The sequence below is a fragment of the Aquarana catesbeiana genome, linkage group LG04, assembly GCF_042186555.1.
Source record: "Aquarana catesbeiana isolate 2022-GZ linkage group LG04, ASM4218655v1, whole genome shotgun sequence".
In the NCBI taxonomy this organism is placed as follows: domain Eukaryota; kingdom Metazoa; phylum Chordata; class Amphibia; order Anura; family Ranidae; genus Aquarana; species Aquarana catesbeiana.
The window spans coordinates 581,997,278-582,020,937 of record NC_133327.1 but is presented as its reverse complement, the minus strand read 5'-3'; positions in this window follow the sequence as shown (position 1 = coordinate 582,020,937).

Below are 23,660 nucleotides of genomic sequence, written 5' to 3'. Positions count from 1 at the left end.
GTAATGGCCATTGTTTTTAGCAGTTAGCAGGTCAATGGTGAGTTTTAGTAGAGCAGGTTCAGTGGAATGTTGAGGATGGAAGCTGGACTATGGGGGGTCGAGAAGGTTGTTTTCTGTGAGGTAGCGACTCATTCGGTGATGGACAAGGCGTTCGATGAGCTTGGAGGCAAACAGGAGCAGGGAGATGGGTCCTAAGTTATTCAAACAGAGGTCTAGTGAGGGTTTTTTAAGTATAGGGGTAACCAGTGCATGTTTGAGCGGGGAAGGAAAGGTGCCAGAGGAGAGGGAGAGATTGAAGATGTGGGTTAGGAAGTTTTGGATAGAGCGGGAAGGTGTTCACAGTAATTGTGAGGGGACAGGGTCCAGGGGACAGGTGGTGAGGTGGGCCATGGAGAGGAGTTTATTAACTTCATCGGTGGTAACTGGGCAGAAGGAGGAGAATATTGAGTGTAGTGTTGGAAATGATGTGTTGGGTAGGAGAGGAAGTTGAATGCTGGATATCTCCCCGGGAATTGTGTCAATTTTGCTTTTGAAATGGTTGGCAGTAAGCAAGTTGGTGGGTGGGGGCTTGCCCATCATAGCAATCCTCCATAGACACAAAGAGCATGGCTCAGCCCCACCCCCCACTTCCTCCCTACTAGTTTTTATTGACAGCACCAAGAGTCAATGGCTTCTGCTGCAATGTCTGAGCCAATGAGGAGGGAGAAATCTGAGAGAACCTCTGCTCTTGTGCACATCGCTGGATCGAGATTGAGCTCAGGCAAATATAAGTATAAGGGAGTCTGGGGGGGGAGGAACTGCACAGAGAAGGGATTTTAGCTTAACACTCCTGTTGTGTTTACATGTGTGGTAACATGCTTTTGCATGCATTTTTATGCATACTGTGGTGCCTAATTTAAGTGCAATGTGTTGCATTTCAATGTATTGATAGGCATTTTATGCATACATGTTGCATTTCAACTCAATGCACTGCATTGCACATGCACATAATGTTATGCTGTGAACAAGGCACATAGAAACCATTGTTTTCTATGTGTCTTTGCAGTGGTCTGCATTAATCAGAAAATCACTTGACATGGGGGTCAACGAGTCCTTACTGACAATTTTTATCCTGACTGGTGGCAGATTAGCATGCTACTATGTTGATGTAATCAGGATGCACAATATATGGTCATGCATCCCTTCATTCAGTGAAGTGAGCAGTACAACTATGGTGTCCAAAAGACATTTAAAGTGATTGTAAAGTCTAGAATTTATTTTTTAATAAAATAACAAACATGTTATACTTACCTGCTCTGTGCAATTGTTATGCACAGAGCAGAAACCTCATCATCTGGGGTCCCCCGCTGGTGCTCCAGGCTCCTCCTCTTCTCTCTGTGTACCCTTAGCAAGCCACTTGCTATGGGGGCACAATGGCGGGCTCCTTCCTGAACCGCACTGCCTGTGTCCACTGACACAGACAGCATGGCTCGGCCCCACCCTCAATCCTATCTCACACGATTTGATTGACAGTAATAGAAACCAATGGCTCCTGATGCTACCCAAGTCCCTGTGAGAAGTGGAAAAGAGGAGAGAGAAGACTGCAACCGGGCACCGCATTTGATCGCTGACAAGCTTAAGTAAGTGTTTGGTTGGGGGGGGGATAGTTAGTGGGGTGTTTTTTCCTTAATGCAGGGATGCATCAAGGTAAAAACACCCAGCCTTTAGAACCACTTTAAGGTTAAAAAATAAAGTGAAGGCTGTACAACTGTAGAGTATTTAACTTACTTTAGAACAACCAAGAATGCACCTTGTGACTTCTACTTTGAATTAGCATCCATTGAAGTGATTGATAACGATCAATAATGTTTGACTGATGACCCAAAGTGCTTTCATCAAGAGGGTTGGAAGAATGACATTATTGCAACATAGTGCTGTAAACATGACCTTAACCTCATTATATCCAGAAGAAATTTGTGGCACGATTGCTTCTGTTCAAGAAAAATGTTACTTTGTGTATACATCAGTCAGGGGGAGTATGGTACGGCCATTAGGAAGTTTGCATATTTACAGCATCAGAAAATAATAGGTGCTTACTTTGAGAAAGCAATACACTTTGTTTTCTTGTACCCTTAAAAAAAACTATTTTGCTAAAATGAATGGAGATTTTTGGTACTTATGCAAAATTGTGCAGTACCATGGAGTTAACCACTTGCCACCCAAGCCGATTCTGGCATTTCTTTCCTACATGTAAAACTCATAATTTTGTTGCTAGAAAATTACTCAGAACCCCAAACATTATATATATAAGGGAAGAAGATGGTGGTCATTTAAATTTTTTATGTCACGCAATATTTGCGCAGTGTAACGAAACGTCCCACACTCCGCTTGAGTGCTTTCATCATATACCACTTCCTCCCAGTCTGAATATAGATATCAGATATTCTAACCGCTCACAAGCACAAAACAAGATGATACTTGTTTAGTTGCTGAACATGGACTGTTTATTAGAACCAAAATACAAGTCTTATATACAGTAGAAGAGGAGGTCCCCCCTCCTGCTCATATTACTCTAACAATACACCTGTAACCAGAAACAGAATTAACATGAGCTAATTAACTAATCCCTTAAAGCAGCCGATGTGACTCCGTGCCCTCCTGAGCATTGTTATGATTAATAAGGATTTCACTACAGGTCAGACTTGTTGTCACCGAGCTTCACACAGTAGATTATACATTATCATAAGTATAAACACAGGACACCTTCACACAATAGCAGGAGCTCCAGCAGGAGTCGGCCTGTCTCCTACATTGTACAGAGGCCAATGTGATTAGCTCTCTCAACTAACATGTTGAATTCAGAATCAAACAAACCAAGAATAGTCTTTACATATATCCTGGGATATATTGTGGATAAATATTACTGTCCCATTTTAAGTAATCCAACATATATTTTCTCAGTCACCCTGTGCCAGGATGACACAGGGTGGCTTAGACATAAGAGGTGCATGGGGAGCTGAAACATGGGTTTCCCAACCTTTCCAAGGGATTCTTGGTTCCACAGGCCCTCCCGTCACATGCAGCAATTTTTCAAACGCGTTAAAAAAAAAAAAAAAAACTTCCATGAAAAAAAAAACACAATTTTTATGACAATTTTTTGTATAATGTGAAACATTATATTTAGACGAGTAAATAGATACCAAACATGTCACGCTTTAAAATTGCTCACTAATGGTGCCAAGCTACAGTACGTAAAAATATCCATAGGCAAAGTATAAACATCTTAAAGTTTAAGTTTAAACATCTGTACAGGTCTAGTATGAGAAATATTGCTCTAGCTCTAACGATCGCAGTGAAACTTCACATGTGTGGTTTGAATGCCGTTTACATATGCGGATGCGACCTACCTATGCGTGTGCTACTGCGTGCGAGCACGAAAGGATGAGGGTGCTTTCCATTTTTTTTTTATAGTTTATTTATTTATTTTCTTTACACCTTCTCTTTATTTATTTATTTTTTGATCACTTTTATATTGTTTTTGAAAGGTCCCCTTCCCCACTTCCGGAGATGGCGCCACAGCGAAGCTCGGCCCCCCTCCTCCTTCCTCCACCACTGGGCCAATTAGAAAGCACAGCATGCTTCGCTCATGAGCAGTAGGGATCAGGCTGTGACGTTGAAAGGCTTCACTGTAGGGTTCCCTTTACTGGCAATGGTGGCGGCTGCACCCGACAGCCGATCCGAAGATCGGCTGCGGTGCGGACATCGCAGGCTCCCTGGACAGGTAAGTGTCCATATCTTAAAAGTCAGCAGCTGCAGTATTTGTAGCTGCTTGCTGACTTTTATGTTTTTGTGGGGTGGGCGGACCTCCGCTTTAAGGCCAGTCGCGCACAGACATAAAAGTCTAGGCCCTATTCACATGGCCATCACACAGCCGTAAAAGTTTTACTGATCATAAGACAAGGAATAAAAGTTCCTGCCAAAATGATCAGTAAATAGATCAATTTTTTAATGCATAAAAATTGTACTGTTCTTTCTGGTATAAGTGTCCAGCATTTTCACTGATTTTTGGATTCTGTGTTACGGATCTAAACACAATGCATATTTACTCCCCTGTGTGAATATTTCCATTGAAAACAATGCAGGTGCATTCAAATCCACAAATAAAAAAAGGTTTTAGGCTCCATGCACACTAGAGTTTTTTTTTTAAGCTCCTAGAAGCTGTTATTAGCATTTTGTTCTGCTCCTAGAAGCTAAATAGTGTTATCCTATGTATCCATGCACAATACTTTGATTTTTTGAGCTTCAGCATCTAGGAGCAGAAAAAAAAATTTTTTTGTAGAGTTTCTTGGAGTGTTTTTCCAGCAGAAATGCTCCTAAACACTCCTAAATGCTATGAATAACGGAAAATTTCCTATCAAATACTTACCGTAATTTTCCTTTCCTGATGGACTCCATGGCAGCCTACGTGTGGGTTAACCCCACCTCCTCTCCAATGCTTTAGGACCCCATTCCCATAAATTTGAGCTCATAGCCAGAGACTGCATTCCGTAACTAGCCAACTCTTGACCAATGGGTGGGAACTCCATCTGCCATGGAGTCCATCAGGAAAGGAAAATTACAGTAAGTATTTGATAGGAAATTTTCTGTTTTCCTGACAGATTCCATGGCAGCCTATGTGTGGGAAATAATTAGTCAATCCCCACGGACGGGTATGCTGATCAAAAAGAAACTTAATTTGCCCCGTCAACTGACAGGGTTCTTAAGCCAAAATTTACAGATGATAAAGAAGTAGGTTCTATGCAATAATGTGACATACAAAGTATTAATGGAGGCCCATGAGGCCGCTTTACAGATAACATCTGGAGCCACATGTCGGGCTGCCACCCAAGTAGCCACCACACCCCTGGTGGAATGTGCCGTCACCGCCTCTGGAGGAGCCAAGCCCTTAGCCCTGTAAGTCTGCTGGATGGATTGAATGATCCAAGCAGCGATCATTCTGGTCGAAGCTTGCTTGCCTTCGATATTCCCGGAGTGTAGGATAAACAGGTAGTCTGAGCGTCTAAAGGAGGAAGTAACTTGCAGGTATTCCTTCAGTATTTCCCCTACATCCAGTGGGTGAGCCTCCATGGACCCTGGGGCCCTGAATGTAGGTAGGACAATTATTTGGTTCTCATGGAACACTGACGGGACTTTTGGGTTTGAGCCGAGCATAGGGATGAGGACCACCCGTTCCGGGAAGTAAGTCAGGAATGGTTCTTTATGACCTAAGGACCCGATCTCAGAGACTCTTATGGCCATGATGAAAGCGACTCTTGCAGAAAGGTCTTTAATAGAAACCGGAATGGTTCTCGTGGTACTGAGTCCAGCTAGTGAGTCGAGAACAAGGGGAAGATCCCACTTGGGGAAATCTTGGCCTCCTTTGCAGCCTGAGCCTTGCCGCCCCTCGGAAGGACTGTCGGATTAAAGGGTGAATGGCCCATGATGTTCCGGAGAAGGCCGATAGGGCTGAGACTTGGACCCTAAGGCAGCTGATGGACATAGAGAGATCTAGACCAGATTGTAGGAATTCCAGGATGTGTTGGATACCCAGATCTCTGAACGATCTTTCCGCAGAGGATGAGAATTCAACAAACTTGGCCCATATTCTCCCATAAACCTTATTTGTGCTTGCCTTTCTCGAGCTCATGAGGGTGGAAATTACTCCTGACTAGGGATGGGCAAATGGTTCAGCCTGAGCATAAGTTCGGGCCGAACTTTGGTTGTTCGGACGTTCAGCGAATGAACATTATGCAATGTTCGCGGCTAATTCGAAAGCCGTGGAACACCGTTAAAGTCTATGGGACATTAACATGAAAAACCAAAGGTGCTCATTCTAAAGGCTTATATGCAGGTTGTCATAAAAAGTGTTTGGAGATCCGGGTCCTGCCCCATGGGACATGTTTCAATGCAAAAGAAAGTTTTAAAAAACGGACATTTTTTCAGGAGCAGTGATTTTAATAATGCTTAAAGTGAAACAATAAAAATGAAATATTCCTTTAAATATCATGCCTGGGGGTGTTTATAGTATGCTGTAAAGTGGCGCAGTTTTCCTGTGTTTAGAACAGTACCACAGCAAAATGACATTTCTAAAGGAAAATAGTCATTTAAAACTGATTGCGGCTGTAATGAATTGTCGGGTCTCGGCAATATTGATAAAACTCATTGAAAAAAACGGCACGGTTTCCCCCCCAGTCCATTACCAGGCCATTTGGGTCTGGTATGAATGTTAAGGGGAACCCCGAACCAAAAATTAAAAAAAAATTGCATGGGGGTCCCTCAAATTCCTTACCAGGCCCTTCAAGTCTGGTATGGATATTAAGGGGAACCCTGCACCAAAATTAAAAATAAAATGGTGTAGGAGTCCCCCAAAATCCATACCTGACCCTTACCTGAACATGCAACCTGGCAGGCCACAGTCAAAGAGGGGGAGCGAGAGGGTGCCCCCTCCTGAACTGTACCAGACTACATTCCCTCAACATGGGGAGGGTACTTTGGAGTAGCCCCCAAAGCACCTTGTCTCCATGTTGATGGGAACAAGATCCTCATCCCCACAACCCTTGCCCAGTGGTTGTGGGGGTATGCGGGCAGGGGGCTTATCGGAATATGGAGGCACCCTTTAACAAGGGGACCCCCATATCCCAGCCCCCCCATGTGAATTGGTAATGGGTACAATGTACTCCTACCATTTCACAAAAAAATGTTGAGGGCATACAGTTCAGGAGAGGGGGTGCACTCTCTTCCCCCCTCTTTTCCTGCAGCCTGCCAGGTTGCATGCTCGGATAAGGGTCTGGTATGGATTTTGGGGCGACCCCTATGCCATTTTTTTTTGGTGCAGGGTTCCTCTTAAAATCCATACCCGACCCTTAAGGTCTGGTATGTATTTGGGGGGGACACCTACGCCATTTTTTTAAAATTTGGTGCAGGCTTCCCCTTAATTTCCATACCAAACCTGAAGGGCCTGGTATGGATTTTAGGGGGACCCCACACGATTTTTTTTTATTTTTTTTTTCGGGGTTCCCCTTAATATTCATACCAGACTCAAAGGGCCTGGTAATGGACTGGGGGGGACCCATGCCATTTTTTTCAATGAGTTTTATCCATATTGCCGAGACCCGACAATTCATTACAGCCGTGATCAGTTTTAAATGACTTTTTTCCTTTAGAAATGTCATTTTGCTGTGGTACTGTTCTAAACATGGGAAAACTGTGCCACTTTACAGGCATACTATAGACACCCCCCAGTCATGATATTTAAAGGAATATTTCATTTTTATTGTTTCACTTTAAGCATTATTAAAATCACTGCTCCCACAAAAAACAGCCGTTTTTAAAACTTTTTTTTGCATTGATACATGTCCCCTGGGGCAGGACCCAGGTCCCCAAACACTTTTTTATGACAATAACTTGCATATAAGCCTTTAAAATGATCACTTTTGATTTTTCATGTTCATGTCCCATAGACTTTAATGGTGTTCGCGTGTTCGTCCAAATTTTTTGCCTGTTCGCATGTTCTGGTGTGAACCGAACTGGGGGGGGGGTCTTCGGCTCATCCTTACTCCTGACACGCATCCAAGGGTCTCGGGCCTCTCCCTCTCAAGAATCAGACGATCAGTCTCAACAGCGCCAAGCAAGGGTGCAGGTCTACCCCTGAGAAAGAAGGTCTGGCCTGAGGGGAAGAGGGACCGGGTCTCAGAAGCTGAGTTGGGTCAGGAGGGGAAACCATGGCCTGTTTGGCCAGTAAGGAGCTATCACCACCTGCAGAGTCTCTGCAGAAACCTGAGGATGACCAGGAATGGGGGGAAGGCATAAGCCCTGCTGAAGCTCCACCGATCTGTCAGAACATCGAACCCGAAGGCCTGGCTGCAACGGCCCTGAGTGTAATACTTCCTGATCTTGAAGTTACAGGGGGATACAAATAGGTCTACTTCGGGATCGACTCCCAAGGATAGGATCCACTCGAACGCCATGAAGGGACCATTCGTTGTTGTCTAACTGTACGCGAGACAGGAAGTCTACCTGGACGTTCTGGGCTCTGGGAACGAAGACTGCCTAGATATTGGACAGGTTTTTCTGGGCCCAAAACATGATGGGCTCGACTTCTTGGAGTAAGGTGGAGCTCTGAGTGCCCCTTTGTCTCTTCACATAGAAGACTGCTGTGGTGTTGTCCATTCTCAATGAAACTGATTCCCCTTTCAGGGGATGACTGAAGGCTTGAAGGGCACATCAGGCTGCCCGCAATTCCAGGACATTCGAGCCCGTGTTGTGGACACGAGCATCCCACCTGCCTTGTGCAAGTTCTGATCTGCAAAGGGCTCCCCATCCGGCACCACTGGCATTGGTCATGACCATGACCCATGAGACGGGGGCGATGGAGTGGTACGTCAGCAGATTCCTGCGTTGAAGCCACCAGAAGAGGCTGTTCCTCATTACTGTTGTTATGTGAATGAATGGGTTGCCGTCTCCCGAGTTCCATTGTTAGAGAAACCCTATCTGAAAAGGGCGTAGCCTGCACAGAGACCATTTGACCATGGGGGTCGTAGAGACCATCGTTCCGATAATTTTAAGCACTGTGAGGCCCTAAAACATGAGGAGGTTAGAGCCCGTGACACTCTCTTGTATGACTGGGATCTTTTCTACTGACACAGAGATGGTACTTTCCACAGTGTCGAACTGAGCTGTACTGGTTCCAGGTGGCTTTTCTCTAAGTTAAGCAGCCAATCAAAGTTGAGCAGTGTGGTGATAACCTGAGCTCTGTGGATCAGCAGCTGCTCCTTGTCCTGGGATAGTAACAAAAGGTCGTTGAGATAGTGGTACAACCGTATCCCTTTTGTTCTGATGAGGGCCACCACGGCCAGAAGAACTTTCGAAAAAACTTGAGGTGGGATTGTCAGCCCAAAGGGAGGCAGGTGAACTTTAGATGTTCTTGTCCGACCATAAACCGGTATTTGCGGAATTCTTCTGCTACAGGCACGTGGAAATAAGCATCCTTTAAGTCGATTGAGACTAGCCAATAACCTGGCTGCACGGCTTGCTGGAAGGTAGACAGAGTCTCCATTTTGTATCTTTCGTGTTTTATAAACTTGTTTAGGTAGGTTAGGTCTATCACGGGGCTCCATGAACCGTTTTTCTTTTGCACTAGGAAGAGAGTTGATTACACCCCTTGGAATTCTTAACCCTTCGGACAGGCACCACTACTCCCTGTACCATCAGCGAATCCACATAAGACAGTAAAACCTGCTTCTTTTCTTCTGACCATGGAAGCAGGGTAGAAATAAACCTGGGGGGGAGGAGTACTGGTGAAGGACCATGTGTGGCCTGTAGAGACCATCTTGATGGTCCAGTAGTTCGAGATTAAGGCCACCCAGATGTGTCGGAAGAGAAGCCAGCGTGGCCCCACCCGACCTGCCTGGGCGGGCCCAGTCTCAAAATGACTTAGCCGGCTCACGTCCACTTAGTGGGCTTTTGGAAGGATGTCTGACCCCTGCTCCAATTCCTTCTGAAGTCCCAGCCGGGCCTGTAAGAGCGTGCTTCCCTTGAATGATTAGTACTGCGTCTTCTACGCTGGGACCTCTTCTGGCCAAGCAGACGCCTATCCTGAGGCAAGAAGCCCAACTTCCCATCCGTGGCCTGGGCTATAGCACTATCCGGCCTGTTGCCAAACAACGAAGGCCCTTCAAAGGCGATCCTACAACAGACTTGTTTAGATGCTGGATCAATGAGCCAAGGGTGTAACCATAAGGCCCACTTAGCTGTGACCGAGGATAGCATAGTCCAGGCCAGCAGGCAGATCAGGTCGATGGAAGCTTCCCCCAGGAAGGCTGCTGCCAGCTTTAATTCTTGGACTGCTGAGCCCCTGGCCAGTTCTTCTGAAACGCCCCTGAGCACGGAGTCCACATTTCCTGTCCAGGCTTCTATAGTCTTGGACATTGCGGCGAGGGCCAAGGAGGGTTTGAAAGCCATACCGGCTAGCCCATATATCCTCTTGAGGTCTTGCTCTATTCTCCTCTCAAGCCCATCCTTAAATACAGACACCTCTAAAGGAAGAGTGACATGTTTAGCCAGTCGCATCAATGCTGTGTCTACCAGGAGAGCGTTTTCAAGATGCTTCACTTCCTCTGCCTTGAAAGGCTATAATCTGGAGGTTTTACTTGACAAAGAGGTCTTCTTGTCTACTTTGGTCCATTCCTCATCAATTATATCTTTCAACTCTGAAAGCAGCGGGAAATTAGAGCGTTCCTTCCTCAGGTACTTAAAGAATTTCCTTTGCTTAGCCGGGGGAGTGGAAGGATCTTCCCACTTGAGGGCCTTTTTGACTGCTTTAATTAGTCGTGAGACTAGGGCAAAGTCGAAGCTCCAATAAATTTGTCTCCCTCTACTTCGCTGTCTGAAGACCCGGAAGATGTGTCATAAGGCTGGGATAGGCCTGGATCTTCTTGGGCCTCATCAGCCAGGGAGCCTGATAGAGTGGTGGACTGGTCCCGCATGCGGGTCGTACCCCATGCCTTCAGGGATTGCTGCACCATATGCTTAACTAGAGACTCCATATGTTGTTTTTTGTCTCTTTTTCCCCGACCGTCTGGGCATAGCATGGGTCGCATAAGGATTTGCCCTCCGAGACTGGTGTCCCACATCCCCAGCAGGCTCTACGATCAGAGCGGCTGTCATTCCGGTGGGTGCGGTGCCCGGAGAAGGAATGGGAACATCTCCATTGTTGATGGGTCCTAGACGGGGAGACACGTCTGGACCTGGATGAGGAAGGCTGACATTGCGGCCTGGCAAGGTCCCTGTAGTCCCGAACAGTGAACTGGAGATCCAACCTGGAAGGGCTAAATAAAGGGAAGGGTAGGGAAAACAGAGCATTTCATTAGGGCATGTGTCCATCCATCAGCGGACCTGGAACCCTTCCTCTCACCACCATGTACCTAGAGCGTGAGGGTTGGCCGCACGGAGGCATTGACCTGTCCATGGCACCCTGGAGGACAAATAGGTGACGATCCTGCAGTTTAAAGGGACACCCCACGTCCTAGAAAGAAAGGAATGCGCTTCCCCTTTAAGAGCCATCTCTCCCCCTCCCCCTCTTGCACCATGATCCTGAGCCGGTGCTTACCTAAGCCTGGGTGCCTGATGTCTGGGGAAACTGCCGTACACTGCCCGCAGGTAATCCCTATGTGACAGGAGCTAGCAGGGTTTTAAATTTCACGTCGTAGTAATGTCACCGCCGTGCCCTGTTCATGCCTGCGCCATGGTGACCCGCCGTCCGGCACCTGCGTGACCGCCGGTTCCCCCACGAGCTGCGCATGCACGAACCAAGTTTCACCCGAGGTTTTGCGCATGCGCGTAAGCTCGCTGCGGCCAGGACCCGGAAGAGGGAGATGTGTCCTGGAACGCAGAAGCGTTCCAGATGCCATGAGGATGTCAGAACCAGGGAACACTGTGAGGGGGAAACAGGCAATATATACACAAAAACTGCTGCCATGGAGAAAATTGCTGAGAGCTCCAGAACTTGCCAGCCGAACCTTGCAAGATGTCTTACTCTTGGGCATACGCAGGCCATCCCCACCACTGGACATATATGCCTGAAGCCATACACCCACCCATGGCTGGGCCCTGGGCTATCTTTGACACCGCTTGAATTGTATGCCCAACACCAACCAACTCGGGGCTCAGTTGTTCGGACTTGGACATCATGAAACATAAGTGCAACACTGTAGGTCCAAATGTCGAGTAAAAAAGGAACGCAGTCTCTGGCTGTGAGCTCAAATTTATGGGAATGGGGTCCTATAGCATTGGAGAGGAGGCGGGGTAAACCCACACGTAGGCTGCCATGGAATCTGTCAGGAAAACTTTTTTTCCTTTAATTACAAAAATGCTAATAAAACGCAGCTAAAATGCTACTACAAAAATCTATTACCAGCGATTTTTATCCAGCATATTTTCCAGCATTTTTTTAGCCTAAAAAAAATGCTAATGTGCATGGAGCCTTGAACGCATTTTTTTTTTGCGACTCTATGAATGAAGTGTTTATATTCAGGATCTTGTTGACAGAAAGATCCTGGGTAAAATGTTCAGTAAAGGCCTTGTGTGTAGGCATGTACAGGCGTGTATGCATATACATGCATAAAAAATATTTCTTCATTGCCAGTGTTAGGCTTGTTCACACTTGCTCAAAATACTAACGCTTATCAATTGTGCCTATATTGTTAATGAGCATTAATAGGTGCGTTTGATAAGCATTTAATGTGCATTAAAACGCTCCCCCAAATGCCCTATGTGCATTTGTGACACGGTTGACATGTGTTTTTCACACGTTAAAACCACACCACAAATGCCTATTGTTAACAGAAATGTACTAAGGTGCCACAACCACATGCCGTTACCATAGATTGGAATAGAAGGAGTTGAAATGCAACTCTTTTCAAACTCAACATGCGTCAATTTTGAAGCAAAGCGATGCTAATGGTTCATGTTTTGATAATGTGAACAGCACTGTGTACTGTCCATATTATCAACTGCTTAGGCATTTGAGGAGCGTTAAAAATTCCCCCCAAACACCTGCTTTCAATGCCATTGTGAGCTAGGCCTTATTGCAGATTACTGCATTCAAATGTAAAATGTTCTATTTTTTTATGACTCTGTATTCTTCTAAATTACTGATCTTTACATAGCTGTGTGCATTGTTCCATAAAAAACAATGCATCTCTGTATTAAGATCAGTAGAAAATTTGCATGTTTTACTTCCGTGCTCAAGAGACCTCAACAAGAACTATGATTGGTTGTTGTGGGTTAATCTTTCACTTGTGCTTCAAATACTATTGCTAATACTTTACAGAAAGTAGTCTGATCATTGCCAAGGTGCCACATCCCTAATATTACTGTAAAAAAAAAAAAAGTACAAAGTCTGGACTTGGATTTTTGAGGCACCAATTAGGCACAAATATTTGAAATATCTAAGAACAATTTTATTAAACATTGGATAAAAACATTGCCATACAAATATTTTGGTTTATAAATGTATCAACCACATTTTTTTTATGGCAATTTCTTTTATTCAATGTTTAATAAAATTGTTCTTGAATTTTTTTAATATTTGTGCTTAACCACTTCCCGCCCAGCCTATAGCAAGATGTCGGCTGGGCGGGACTCTCGTCGATCCAGGTGGACTTCACATGACATCCTTATGGATTGTGCCACATGTGCGGGGCCTCGTTGTGGTGCAATCTGTCACGGGCTGTGTCCACCGGACCGGAGACTGATAACTGTACCGGTCTGCTGCCGGTACCATGTGACCGCTGTAACCAATCACAGCAGGTCACATGACAATTGTAAACAATGGATGGCTTACTTTCAAGCCATCCATTGTGTACAATTGTGTTGCTAGCTGTGATTGGTCATAGTGATCACATAGTACAGACTAGGCCAATCACAGCCCATCTGTACCATGTGATTAGCTGTGGTCAATCACAGCTAATCATAACAAAACAAACTGAATGAATCAATTTCATTTAGTAAAATCCTTGCTTGTTTCAAGAACTTCATTGCTATAAGCAAACATAATGTATAAAATGTGTGTTAAAACAAATCGTAAAAAAAATTTAAAATATAATAAAAAAGAATGAAAAAGAAAAAAAATATATTATTTTTTTGTTTCCTACTGTCACCAGTCAGTGTCCCTGTTTACCGCCACACCAGTACTGCACTGGTGACAATATGAATTTTTTTCACAAAACTCACCATGTCTCTTACTAAACACCTTGTACTACCTACATTCCAAAAAAAGTTCATTTGGAGCATATCTCTACTGTCCTGACATTTTTGGGGCTCAAGAAATTAGTTAAGTCATAAGTACATCAGGAATGATTAATTTTCAGATATATTCCATAGTTTGTGGACTCTATAATTTTTCACACAGACTAAATAATTAATTTGGGTTATTTTCACCAAAGAAATGTAGTAGAATACATTTTGACCGAAATTTATGAAGATCAATTATTTATTTGCAAAAAAAAAAAAAAATTTTATAAGAGAAACAAAGAAAAACAAATTTCTTTTCAAATTTTTATTTTTATTTTTTTCATTTATATAGCAAAAATTTAAAAAACCCATTGGTCATTAAATACCACCAAAAGAAAGCTCTAGTTGTGTGAACAAAATGATAAACATTTTGTTTGGGTACAGTGTTACCTGACACCTGCATTTGTCAAAGTGTGACAGCGCTGAAAGCTAAAAATTGGCATGGGCAGGAAAGGGGTAAAAGTGCCCAGTATTGAAGTGGTTACAGTAACTGCATTTCTGGTCCTGCACCATTTATAAATTCTTTATGTTCTGTAGCTACATATAACAGTCAAGAATCTGTTTAAAAATGTATTCAGAAATGAACAGTAAATGTATTCAGAAATGAACAGTGAACAATAGGATAACAGTTCCTTATGTTTTCACAGATGATGTCTTAGATCATCTATATTGTATTTTGAGTACCCTACAGCATAAAGGTCAGGATTTAGCTGTACAGTATTGACAATAGCTCAGTTCCTCATCAGCTCACAAACTTGCAATTTATACTCCATATAATCTACTGGAAAACAAGATATTACTCAACTAGCATCATCAAGTGGCCATATATGAAATTATTTATTGTTCATATTTCTAATATCTCATCTTATAGCACCATCAGGTGTTCATGTAACATATTTTTATTGATGGAAGTAATGCAGAATTTCATGGGCATGTGTCTTTAGGCAAAGAACTTCATGCATATAAAATGAAAATTATTTATGTTACGCTGTGTAGTTTGGTTCTTCTTTGCATTTTACCCTCACTAGAAAACTGTCAATGTGGCATATGAGCCCATAGCTCAACCACAGAGAAAATACATCACCTCAGTTAAATTCCAGAAATTTGCCTTTTTACTCATTTTAATTTTTGTAAATGAGAAAATGGTTAACTCTTCCACTCACTTGGAAGTATTATGGTCAAAAATTGTGCTGGTGGAGGACTTACTTCAATAGCAGAATAGCTTCCTTGGCACTTTACAGTCAGGCCTAGCAATGAGAAAAGTGTTGACACTTGACCTAGCCTAACCATTTGTATATCTATTCAGGTCATTTTGCTAGAAGTTACCTGTGTCACCAAAACTCCAGTATATACTGTATACTGTACCAGTGTTGATAAAATAAAAAAAATGCTGTAATAATAAGTGGTTCAAAATATTCCCTGTCTACATGCAAGCACTTTAGCACCTTCTTCATGCAATTTCTTAGAGTGGGTTTCCTGATGAGGACATAAATGGATCATGCCTGTGCAATGCGCACTAGGGGCACAGCCCAACAGTAGGAGCTCACTTTTGGATTATCTCTCCCTAATTGACACTCTATACTGTATGAAGTGCAGATGGGAAGGATGGCATGTCCTTCATCTGACCTAATGAGCTGTGAGTGTTTAAAGTTTAACAGATGGGGGAATGACATTCTCTTTATTGTATAAAAGTAAAGAACTGCACAAAACAGGCAGCAAGCAGACTCTGAAGATCTACCAGCTGCATGAATGTTTTAATATGTTGCATATGGAATATTCATATGTAATACAGTGCCTTGCAAAAGTATTCCCCCCCCCCCCCCCCCTTGGCATTTTCGTGTTTTGTTGCCTCATAACCTGGAATTAACATGGATTGTTTGAGGATTTGCATCATTTCATTTACAGAACATGCCCACAACTTTGAAGATTATTTTTTTTTATTGTGAAGCAAACAACAAATAGGACAAAATAACAGAAAAAGACAATGTGCATAACTATTCACCCCCCTAAAGTCAATACTTTCCTACCCCATTCCTCCTTGCAAAACTGCTCCAGCTCTTTCAAGTTGGATGGTTTGCACTTGTGAACAGCAATCTTTAAGTCTGGCCACAGATTTTCTATTGGATTGAGGTCTGGGCTTTGATTAGGCCATGCCAACACATTTACATGTTTCCCCTTAAACCACTCAAGTGTTGCTTTAGCAGTGTATTTGGGGTCATTGTCCTGCTGGAAGGTGAACCTCTGTCCTAGCCTCAAATCACACACAGAGTGGTACAGGTTTTGCTCAAGAATATTCCTGTATTTAGCACCATCCATCTTTCCCTCAACCCAGACCAGTTTCCCAGTCCCGACTGCTGAAAAACATCCCCACATGATGCTGCCACCACCATGTTTCACTGTGGGGATGTTGTTGTTTGGGTGATGTGATGTGTTGGGTTTGCGCCAGACATAGCATTTTCTTTGATGGCCAAAAAGTTAAATTTTAGTCTCATCAGACCAGATCACCTTCCTTCTTACATTTTGAGAGTCTCCCACATGCCTTTTCGCAAACTCAGAACGTGCCATTTTGTTCTTTGCTGAAAGTAATGGCTTTCTTCTGGCCACTCTGCCATAAGGCCCAACTCTATGGAGCGTACGGCTTATTGTCATCCTATGTACATATACTCCAGTCTCTGCTGTGGAACTCTGCAGCTCCTCCAGGGTTACCTTAGGTCTCTGTGCTGCCTCTCTGATTAATACCTCCCTGCCCGGTCCGTGAGTTTTGGTGTGCGGCCGTCTCTTGGCAGGTTTGCTGTTGTGCCATGTTCTTTCCATTTGATTATGATAGATTTGATGCTGCTCCTAGGGATCATCAAAGATTTGGATATTTTTTTGTAACCTAACCCTGACTTGTACTTCTCAACAACATTGTCTCTTACTTGTTTGGAGAATTCCTTGGTCTTCATGGCAGTGTTTGGCTAGTGATGCCTCTTGCTTAGATGTTGCAGCCTCTGGGGCCTTTCAAAAAGGTGTGTATATGTAATGACAGATCATGTGACACTTAGATTGCACACAGGTGGACATCATTTCACTAATTATGTGACTTCTGAAGGTAATTGGTTGCACCAGTGCTTTTTATGGGCTTCATAACAAAGGGGGCGAATGCATACGCACATGCCAATTAGCAGTTTTTTTATTTCTGAAAAATAGTTTTATGTATATATTTTTCTAATTTTACTTCACCAACTTTGACTATTATGTTCTGATCCATCACATATAATTCAGATTAAAAAAACATTGAACTAAAGGCTGTAATGTAACAAAATAGGTAAAAAGCCAAGGGGAGTAAATACTTTTGCAAGGCACTGTACATTATATTTAGATGACTAAAAAATTTTTTTGATTTTTACATTTTGGTCCTGAACATATGAAAGAAAATGTATACAAAAACTATGCCTTTTCTTTTAAGATAAATAATAAAAGCATAAAGTACTGATGGTAATTAGAGAGGAGCAGTAGAAATGTGCAAACTACTGTTGCTTGTACTCTTTCTCTGAAGTCATAATATAGTTTATCTAGTCTGTCTTTTGCACTATAAATCTAAAGCTGCTAGCACTTGGATGAAAATAAACTATATGTTAAAATCAGTAATTTGCTCAGTGTTAGTGCGTCCCCCCCCCCCCCCGCTTTACTAACCTACCAATACTACAAACACATAAAAAAACGAAAAAAAAACATAACAAGCTATATACACCACTAATGCAACACATGTGCATTAATTTCAGCGCATCCAATTAAAACTATAAAATACAAATGTGTTAGGGGGCATGGCTGGGATGTTAGAGTGAGCAGACATGTAGCTTCCACCATCCTGCTACCATCTGATATTTCTTACCTGCTCAGAAAACCTATTCCTCCAGGTTTGGAACCTGGCCCCAATATCCTCAGACAAGAATAACTGAAGCTCCCTGCCACCTGGTCTTTGTAGTAGTACAAATGGAGTGATGGAGAAGGCACACTATGGAGGTTGAGCCTGGGGAAGGATCCCCATCCTCATCTACTACCAATTCACCTGAGGAGCTAGCTACATCAGCAATTCTGGGAGCTATAAAGGTGAGTAAAACCTCCTTAATGTCTACAATAGACACTTTAGTACTCAAATGTGCTCTTATTTGGAAGGACTTGCATTCATTTTGCAGACATCCCAACCTGCAAAAACTCATTTCAGGTAGGTGGTAAACGCATTTCAGGGAGTTAGCGCTTCACGCCCGCATCCCCCCCCCCCGCGGCAAAATATTTTTTAAATCACCTTTTTAATTTTTTTCCACAGTGCTTCTGGGGAAGGGGGTGGGTGGCATGTGGCAGTGGACGGTGTCAGTGTTTTTTTTATTTTTAATAATTGATTTTAATTTTAATTAAAATTATTTAAATTCATTTTTTTCACAATGCTTTTTGAGGGGAGGGGGTTGGGGCAGTGGATAGTGTTGGTAGGGCAGGGGAGAGTGGTGTCAGTAGTTTTTTATTTAATTTTTTTACACTTTTTAAAAAATTTTAGAATTGTTTTGAATTTTTTTTCTATTTTTTGGGGGCTTTGGTGAGATGTCAGCATATACACTTGTTAAATGTTTTACTTCAAAGCAGATTATATATATATATATATATATATATATATATATATATATATATATACACATATATATCTGCTCTGAAATAAAGTAAAAAACATAACCAATAATAGGAAAATGGCCCGAGACCCAACACAAGAAGAGCGTATGTTCTCTAGCGTTTGAGAATTCTCCCATTAAAATCAACGCAGTTTGGTCCGCCACAAAATGGCCGCCAGCCATTGATGGGGATGCTAGGAGCATCTCGTCGGAGACTTGAGATGCCTGCGTTTCGGGACTGCTTGGTCACTGCTGAATCCTGCATCTCTGCAGTGGAAGACACTCCCATACTCGGAGTCTGGCTGATTTCCAGCGCACTGTTAAGATGTTAACGGTTAGATCTGAGGACACAGAAGGGGACATCCTTATGGCAGGCATCCTCCACATCACTTTTAGGATATCACTTTTTCTTGTTCTTTCATATGAATTTCCACATCTACTGGTCTTAAACGTGAAAGCAGCACAGTGGATGGAACTTATGCTGGCCATTGATCGTTCTGTTTGAGCAGAGTAAAGATTACAGAGGATTCCTTGAAGAGTTTATTGACACTAAGTGCAAAGGCATATTTGACCCCTTGGGGTCGTATAAAGGAGGTGAGCGGCCATTGCATGCGGTGGTGGGAGCCCTCAGGATAAAAAGTTTGTTTAGAAGAACTATCACTTTGAAGGATTCTCTATATATTGATTATTGGACTTTTTTCATTTTATACTGCATTATTCGATTTTATTTTTAGTAGAAAGTTTTTTGGCATATTAGTAGAAGGTTTCTTTTGGTTTATTATATACTTATCATTGCAGTGCTGTCACACTTTTTTCATTTTTATATTGTCACTTGTGGGAGCACATTAGTGACAGCTGCAGCAAATTATAAATAATAATTTTGTATCACTATTTGTTTATTCATCTTCACATATTAGCGCGCCACTATTTTACTTTTATTCTTTGCATTGTGTGATGTTATCTTCTTTTTTCTGTTTCAATTTCAGCACAATCTGTGGAACTGGCCCTTAGGAATATTTTTCTTCCACTGGGGATGGTGACAGCTCATAGCGTATACATATGAGTTCCCTGACGTGGGTTTGCAATGGTTGGTAGAAAAACCTGATTTCCATGTGAACTGAGTACTAGATCTAAGAATACCAGGGAATTATTATCAGCAATGTGTATGACGGAAAAATCAAACGTGGTGTTGTTATAATGTGGGATGAAAGGGGATATAGATGAAAATGGACCGTCCCAAATTACTATAATATTGTCTATGTATCTGCCAAAGTAGAAAATGTTTTGGGCAAATGGATTTTTTTAAGCATATACTGGTATTCCCAAAGGCCCATAGCCAGATTAGTGTAGCATGGAGCAAAATTTCTGCCCATAGCAGTCCTCTTGATCTGTAAATACTATTGGTTATCAAACAAGAAATAATTGTTTGTCACGCAGAATTTGAAGGCTTTTAAGATGAACGCAAATCAGTCAAGGCTTACAGGGAGCTGGTGTCCAAAGAAAGCCAGCAGTAGCTGGATTCCCATATTTACTCTTTAAGAATCTCCATTAGCCACGCCCAGGCTCAAACTTGCTGTTCTGCAGCAACCTTGGAAGGAAGGGGGACTAGCAGTACCCTATTTCTACAAATGCTTTTTGGCTGCTCAACTGTTTTTTTTTGCATCGATGGCTAACCACCCCTCTTGATCATGCTGCACCATCTTTAGAGGTTGCAGTAGTTAGCTCTTACGAAGCACTGGTCCATCTAGTGTACAGGGGGCTGAGGTCATCGCATACTCAAACCTGCTTCAAGAGATCAGTTATTAGAGCCTGGAGAGTGGCTCATGGGACAGAGCTTGGTGGTCCTTTTCCCACGTCTCCGCATTACCCACTATGAAAGAACCCACATTTTCCCCAATTTCTTTAATTATCCAGATCCAATCTTGTGGACCCGATTTGATATTAAATTGGAGTTCCACCCACTTTTCCAACTCTTCAGCATCCTTCACTAAACTGTGCACTGTAAACGAATTGGATATTTTTAAATTTTTTTTCTCAGCACTTACTGTTTATCTGCTGTATTCATTTTTCACTTCCTCCTCCCTGGCCGCGGCCCATCGCATCATTTCCTGTTTGCAATGCCTTCTGGGAAGGGGCGGCAACTTCCTCTGACACTGCCGTTGCTATGGAAACCTGATCTGAAACCTATTACACTGCTTGTGCTGCACTGAGCATGTGCAAGATCTGCAAGGATGAGATCCAGGAAGAAATACAGTCTGGCTTCAGATGCCCAGACTTAAGATGGCCACGGCCTGCTGTAAGTTTATAAAATAACAAACTACTACTATAAACTAACAAAACAGACCTTAGTTTACAGACTAACTTTACTAGTATACATTAAGCTTGTGTAATATAGGGGTATTTTTATTTAAAAAGTATAATTTCGGCCGGAACACCACTTTAAGAAACTTCAAGATGTTGTACAAAATGGGGCCTTGATGTCATTTGATAACTTGAAATCTTTGTATTAGCTCCCCAGCTCCCATTTATTTTGTTACCTACAATTTAGACATGTAGTTCAGGTATAATTTGGGTTTCTCCAAGCCCCCTTCCAGTCAACCAGTATTGAAATAATGATGCTATGCGATGAACTTACAAAGCCTTTGTCTACTACATATAAATACCCATTCCTGGAAATGGGTAGATTTTTATGAATATGTTAAGCAATGTGGGTGATTAATGTCTATGACAATGATGATTGGGATAAAGTATGGGAAGCCCTCTTTACAAGATTGGTATCTGATTGAGATCAATTGAGCCAATATATATATATATATATATATATATATATATATTGAAAAGATCTATCAAACCCCCACTAAACTATCCAAAATTTATAGAAATCAATCCTACACTTGCCATTGCTCCCATTATAATGCCAATTTCGTACACATTTTGTAGGATTGCCCAGCCATCCAAAAGGTACTGGGTAGACATCTTAGCCTGTATTCAGTCAATAAAAAACATTCCTCTTGTCCCCTCTATTAGTGTAGCACCCTTCTAGTTAGGGTACTTTCACTCTGGGGCATCACTGCATCAGCGGTAAAACGCTACTAGTTTTCGGTCAAAGAAAGGGTTAAAACCGCCCGTGTTGCGGCGCTTCCAAAGTGCTTTTCAGGCTGCCCATGCATTCCAAATGGCAGGGGCGGTTTGGAGCGCTCCCAAACCACCCCAAAAATGCTGCTTGCAGGACTTTTTATAATGTCCCGCAAGTGCACTGCCCCAGAGTGAAAGGACTCGGGCTTTTAGACTGGGGAGGCATGGGAGGTTGTTTTCAGGCGCTTTACAGGCACTATTTCTAGCATTAAAACGCCTGAAAAACGTAAAAGAGGTCTACGGCTGCTAGGTCATTTTAGTTTTTAGCTCCTGCTGTAGCCAGGAAGCATTGATTTTGTTTGTGACAAGCAGTATAACTGCTCAGTAAGAAAGCAATACAACATTTTAGCAATAGAAAAATGTACACAAGGCAGCAGCACTCAGAAAGGTATTAACCATTGTAACCTCCTTTTGAAATCAGCAAATTATGATATCGTGTCTGTGCACTTTCTTTTGCTGTAAAAAAGCTTTTGCCCTCCAACCTTTACTACTGCAGTGTAACAACCATTCCCCATCCCAATTATTACCTGCTACTGTTTATTTTGCATTGTCTGTGAAAAGTGATCCGTGATGGAAATCTTTTCGCAGAGTGACAGGCGAATGGCTTTTTTAAATGGGAATATTGCCCTGCAACCCCAAGCCTAGAATTTGTCTCAAGGGGCGACACAGGGGATCATTTTTGCCATGCTGCGACACAAAGCATCGCTGCCACGGCATGTGTATATCCCAGTACGCGGTATTGGCTGGAGGGCAGCAAAAGGCTGCTCAACCTCTTATTTTTACCACCCCCGAACTCAAGTGTAAACTAGGGCATATCTACTTGGCATGCATTTCTTTCTTTTACGCAGCTTCTGTTAATTTCCAGCCTCCCTTTCTTTAAGACGCATGCATGTGACAGGCCAGGATTGTTATTGATAATGATAAGGAGCTGAGATTTAATGCTTAAATAATATTTACCTTACAAGAAAGAATGACAGAGCTGTACAGTTTGCACTTTTCAGAATGATTGACCTTTAACAAAGGTATAGCCTATTGCTAGATTTACATTTCATCAATTGATGAAATTACCATACATTGAACATAATTAATCACATCATCATGATTTCTGATTGCTTATCGGTGGTATGCACATACAAAGTATACATGGAAGGTCTTCATACTGGTCACTAGATGATGATTAGATAGATAGATAGATAGATAGATAGATAGATAGATAGATAGATAGATAGATAGATAGATAGATAGATAGATAGATAGAAAACTAAAACTTTCAAATAGCATGACAATGGTTAGGTTTCTAGGTTCCTCCTTTCCACCCCTATCAACACGCTAATTTAATTTTTAAATAAAACCTTATTTTAGATACAGTGGCATCATCACTGGGTCTTTGCTCTTTTCTATTTAATACAGGCAGATCGTGGTAGGTGGGAGGGGCCAGAGGGGTGCTGTACATACCTTACTGAAAATATCACAGCACCCTGCCTCAGTACCCCTGTCACAGCCATCAGCCCTGATACAAGCAGTAGGTTGGCTTTTGGGAAGAGTCTTGCATTTCAAAATGCTTGATGGTTTGACGTCAGTCTGGAGGAGAGGGTGTTCCTAGCAGGCTGCATTTACATGAAGACTTCCCTAGGTAATGGCCAAAAGTAATGCGGAGCCTCCATGATTGAAACTGAAATCCTAAAAATTAAAAAAGGACAGTAAGACTGCAGCTTCTAATGCACACTGTGAGAAGCTTACAGGGAGTGGTGAAATCTCAGTAAGTAATTTCAGTATAGGAGAGTAGCCTGCACAACTGCACAAGACTGAAGGTAAGACTGGCCATACACCTATAGACTATCTGCAGATTTTCTATGGTCAGATGGAAAAAGTGGAACAGATTCCTCCATCTACACTGAACTGTGTGGATGGAAGAATCTCCCACTGGCCCAAGCTTCCATATCTTGCTAGTTGGTCCCGTTGGCTCTCACAATACCTGAACATTCTGATTGGGTGCAGGCATTGTTTAGGTTGAGAGCCAGCAGGGCCGACTAGCAATTGAAGCTTGGCCCAGTAGGAGATTCCTCCATCCAC